The following is a 5,552-nucleotide window of genomic DNA, read 5'->3' as shown; positions in this document are numbered from 1 at the left end:
GAAAGACAAGGAGGGAAATGCATAACAAGAGATTGCTGTGGCCAATTTTTATCCATCATTTTTCTAGTCCCAAGGGTTCTAAGCTGATTAAATACAAATATAGCTCCTGACCAGTTGTGGCTTTTGGAACTCTACAGAGTTCATTTCCCTTACCACCAAGATAATTCAATTCAACAAATATTTATTGAGTTTTACCATATGCTTGCTGTGACAATGCCAAGATCAGCTATGGAGGCAGGACAGAAACTGAAAGCTGGCTGTAAATCAAGCTTCTCTCCCTGGGAACCACACAAATACTTAGCAAAGTGGAATTAAAGGCTTCTGAAAAGTAAAGGGAGGTGCTGTACAGGAGACCACGTCCTCATCCTCAGTGGGTGCACAACTGCACACTTCCTCACTCTGAAATTGGCTTTATTAACACTTTTTCAAGATAAATTACAGAAAGAAAGGAAACCTAGGGGCATGTTAAGAGAGCTTTGGTTTTCCATCTCTTGGACTCATTGGAAGCTAGAGAGGTTACATCAGGAAGAACTGGCTAGAGATTCTGGAAGGACTACTGTGGTTTTACCTTGAGAGCAGGTGGTCAGACTTCTGCTGAAATGAAGGACTCTCCCAACCTAATTTCAATAAAAAATTTTAAAAAAAGATATTTTCAGGTTGGTTGTGAACGTAATCTGATATTTTTGTGTTCTAGAAGTGAAGAAGGGATTTGAGAAGAAATAGTTCATTCATCCATTTATTCTAGAAATAATTTCTGAATCCCTATCCTATATGTCAAGCATTGAGCTGGATGTCGCAACCAAACTGCAAATACGACATGTGATTTTTCCCAAGTGATACTCAGCCTAGTGGCAGAAACGTTTACATAAACAGCAAATATAGCACAATGTGACAAGTATCTAGAGCTAGGTATAGGTGTTTGAGGACATCTTGGGGGCTGGCACAAAACCTATGCCCAGGCATTTATTCAGTAGCTCCTAGCAGAGAGTGGGTGCTTAATGAATATTTGGTGAATCCATAAATGAGTAAGTGAAGAGAAAGCTTCTCAAAGGAGTGAATAGATAAGAGTGGTCTTAAAAATGTGTTAGGAGTCATCAAGATTGTTCTGTGCAGAAAGAACTAGTGCAAAATCCCACAAGAAAAGACAGCAAGGCATATCCATGAATGTCCAAAGGGATCACTGTGGCCGGACCGTGGGGTGAGAAGGGGAGAGGCGTGGCTGCCGAAGTGAGCTTTGCATGTCGTCCAAGGAATGGGACTTTACACAAAGGGCGATCTGAAGCCCTTGAAAGGTTGGAAGCAGAAAAGGAATGTGATCTGATTTGTGTCTTAGGAAAGTCACTCTGGCTGCAGCATCGAGTGTGGGCTTTTATAGTGGGAGCCCATTACTGGGGTGAATTGGCCAGAACGTTATGAGTAGTGAGCCCTCCGATTTCCTTCTTCCAGCCTTCTCTCCAGGAACTAGAGTAGTCTTTTCTACACAGGGGCCCCAGCAGGAGCCCTCATCTCTCAGCAGGATCAAGCTTCCTGACCCTAGCTGAGCACTCAGTTATTAATTCCAAGGAAGATATAAAAGCTTGGGAGGGGTGATCCTGAGGTTTCTGGGGTTGTCCAGCAGGCAAGAACCAAGTGTAACAAACCTATCCTTCCAAAAATATCTTGGTTTGGGGAATGGAGTGTCTGATGTTAGTTAATCCTCTATTTTGTTGACATCAAATATGAGGAACATTGTCAAAAGAGCCATGACTTGACTCAGTTCATGTGCAAGGATGAGAGAGCAATTCTAGACTATTCGTTTATCCATCATCCCTTATCCAGAATCCTCAGATTCTTCTGGAGTTACTTAGTTCTTCATGCTTGCCCAACAAATATCTTAACCTTCTTTCTTATGTATCTACAAGAATTTTTCAGTTGTCTTTGACATCCTTATATAATTAGGACTAAGGGCGTGCATTTGGAGTTAGACTGCCCAAGTTCAATTCTTGGGTCCACCTCTTATTAGCTCTATGGCCTTGGGCAAGGTAATTCAATTTTCTGAGTGTCAGTTTCCCCATCTGTAAAATGGGGATAATAATAGTTCTTGTCTGCAAGAGTTGCCCTGAGACTTAAATTAGACAATTCATAAGAACCCTTTAGCACAACATCAGCCACATAAGAAAGGCTTAGTAAGTGAAAGGCTGCTGATGGTATTTGTCTAGATAGGACTCTCAGTTTTTCCTCTGTATGCATTCTTCTGCCCTGTTACATTCTAAAGATAGTTTTAAAATATGTTGCTTCAGGTTTGAGTAACTCGAATTGTCCTTCTTACGTTCAGGAACAACTTGCAGTCCTATTTAATGTAGACATCAGTGATGAAATCTCTAGAGGAAACGTGATTCCTTCAAATTGTTTATTCATTACAGAGAGACAAGTGGGTATAATGGTGAGAAGGACTGATTAGCAGATAAGAGAGACACAGATATAAAGCCTCACTGTGCTGAGTACTATGAATAGTAGAGTGATCTTAAGAAGTTTAACTAACCTCTGGTTTTTCCCATCTGTAAAAATGAGTTATCGTGAGTATTTAATAATAGAGTGTATGTAAGCTTCCTGGCACATAGCAACTACCCAATGAATGTAATTGTTTTTTAACTTACTAAAGAGCTGAGGGAAAAAGGAGGATTTTGTAGCCTAAGCTGTTTCTCTCTCTCTGTTATGTACGTATATATTCCTGAAACAGGATGAATTCCCAAAGCCTCATCAAGAGAAATACTGAAATGTAAAAACATAATAAATCTCTCTGGAGTTGACATCATTTGTTTCTCATAGCTCAAAGCCATTTTGCCTACTATGAACCTTTATAATGTCATCAGGAAGGAATCAGACATGCTTAATCCAATAATTCCTTGGTCATTATTTCACAAGAAGAGGAGTTAAAGTCAGATTCACATGAGGACTCTCTCTTCTTCATTACTCCACTGTGGAAAGCTGTGCTTGATTCTAAGTAGCTCACGTAGAAGCTGATTGTACGTCTTTGGTGGAGAGATTATACTGAAATCAAGAGAATCTCCCTATGGGTTTTACCTTTACCACCCACCTACTTTAGAGCAACCATTCACACCTAGAAAAGCACCAAAACACAAGAAGAACCAAAGGACCAAACTTCTGCCTGGAATAGGTAGTCCTTCCTAAGGGGCCACCAGTGGAATTTCTAGAGGATGCAGTTTGGCTTGACCAAGGCTGTACAAGGAAGACTGTGGGAGGAGGAGGAGTGGTTTCCTATCAGGGCAAAGCAAAGGAGAGATGGCACTTCCTGTTGGAACATCCCAATAAAACGGCAAGTCCTTCCTTATTTCTTCTATTATGTGAGACAAGGGTCAAATTAGATATATAAAATCGTAATACCCCACCTGTACTGCTCAGGAATTCAGGAATTCAGTCCTACTGCAGACCTTGGAGAAGACCTACTTCTGCCACACCCAGGGAAACGGGCCACCAGAGTTCTCCTTGTAGATGACTCAGGGAGAAATTCTGACTGCCGTGCTCCATCGGCAGGAGGCATTAGGAAGCCGGTTGCTCTGTCCCTCTCCTCCTCTCCACCTGTCTCCCTACCCCAGTAGACTTGGGAGAATCACACAGTGTAGAACAGAAGAAGAGACCCTGCTATACTTTATTGGCCTGAAATGGTCTCATCTATTAAGTAGATCCACCATGTTACTCTGAGAGAAAATTTCAGCCAAAAATATTTGAAGTCTTATGGCAGAATTGAGTATATAAAGGCTCTATTACTTAAACTCTGTGTTCTTGTCCTGGGACTTGCAAAGGCCAGTGGGACCATTTTGAAAGTGACCTGAAGACAGGGACTCAGATGCCACTGGCAGAAGCCCACAAGGAGGCCCAAGGGTGTAGATGACACTGCGAGTATTTGTTAGTCAAGATAGGCGAGGTTAGGCTGTGATTAGGCAAATTAACCCCGAGTCTCAGTGGTTTAATACAATACGGGTTTATTCCTCACTTACGCCGCACGTCCACTGCAGGTCCACAAGGCTCTCTTCCACTCACAGACCCAGATTAACTGAGGCTTTGCCATTTTGTAGCCGTATCATCTGGAACACCTACCTCTCTAATCAGCAGGAGAAGAGAAATGTCTCAGGTCAGGTTACCTGGGAAACAGAGCAAGGCAATTTCTGTGCAGACTAAACTCAGAATTGACATCTGTGAGAGAGAGGGAAATTGTTTGGGCTATGACATAGTAACAACAAAGGTTTTTGCAGCTCCACAGGGAGTTCTGGAGCTGAAATGATTGTTCAGAGTTGTCTAGCCTTAAGGAAAGGGATCTAGACTGTTATTATGCCCCATCAATCCTGCCTGTTAATTCAGAGTCCTGGACCCTGGATTTTTCTGGTATATCCTGTTACGTGGCATTCAGTTCTCTTCATACAGCCTGCTCTCATTCTTCGTATCAGCATGATGAACATTTTTGCCTGGACACCTAACTCATGTTAGATCTTTCAGACTGGTCTCCCTAACCACGCATCTAGTTGAATTTCTGGTACCTAGAACCCTGAAACCCCAGGACTTAGCCAAGACCACTAAACTGGGACAACAAATAAGTGATAGCTTCTCAACCTTAAAATTCTTAGAAAGTGAATTTTCTGCAGTCAGCTAAATTTTCTCTTTTAATCGCTTGATTCTTTCTCACTAACCCTGTATATCCTGTATATCCATATTACTGTTCATCATTAGGGTGTCATTACATACTTCATCTAGACAGTGTCCTGTGTTTGAAGGTCCTAGACCAATTATTATTAAAGCAGGGTGTGGATCACTGCATATGCAGCATTAGTCCTTGGACATTCAGTAGCTATTAACCTACATTAATAATTGACTGAGACTACTGATTCTTTAAATATAGCTACATGTTTCTATCTTAGTGGAACCAATTACAGTTTATAAGTCTGTCGAAGAATAGCTGACTTCTCAAACTCAACTCACTCAATCTCAGGGACTTGGGAGATAATGAATGAGAACTGCGGGACCTCTGACCCCTGATGACTGGGGCTGGGCCACTCCTTGAGTCCAACTCAAATGCTCCATGAGAATTTCCCCTGAAATAGCACCTAGAGCTGGAGAGAGTGTGTGAATAGCAGGACAATTTAATGGAACAAGCCATCATTATAGATCTACTGTCATGGCCTACCTAAACCAGACTTCACAAACAAGCAGCCAGCCACTGACACAGCTTTCAATTAGTGCCAGTTTTTAAAATTGGAAGATTTCCATTAACAATTTGTATTCCAAGCATGAATTGACAAGTCAAACCCAACGATGCTGAGCCTTCGTTGTGGCAGTAAGTGGTGGGGGCCAAGAAGTGGCTGCTCTCCTTTAGAAGGACAGTGAGCTCACTCTCCAGATCCCCAGGACTCCACTCTTCCCCACTGTTAGGGACCAAATAATGTCCCTCATTCATATATTGAAGCCCTAACCCCCAATGTGACTGCATTTAAAGATGGGATGCTTAAAGAGATAATTAAGGTTAAATAAGATCTTAAGGGTGCAGCCCTAATCCGACA

The sequence above is a fragment of the Vicugna pacos genome, chromosome 25 (genome assembly GCF_048564905.1).
Source record: "Vicugna pacos chromosome 25, VicPac4, whole genome shotgun sequence".
In the NCBI taxonomy this organism is placed as follows: domain Eukaryota; kingdom Metazoa; phylum Chordata; class Mammalia; order Artiodactyla; family Camelidae; genus Vicugna; species Vicugna pacos.
This window is presented reverse-complemented; position numbering follows the sequence as displayed.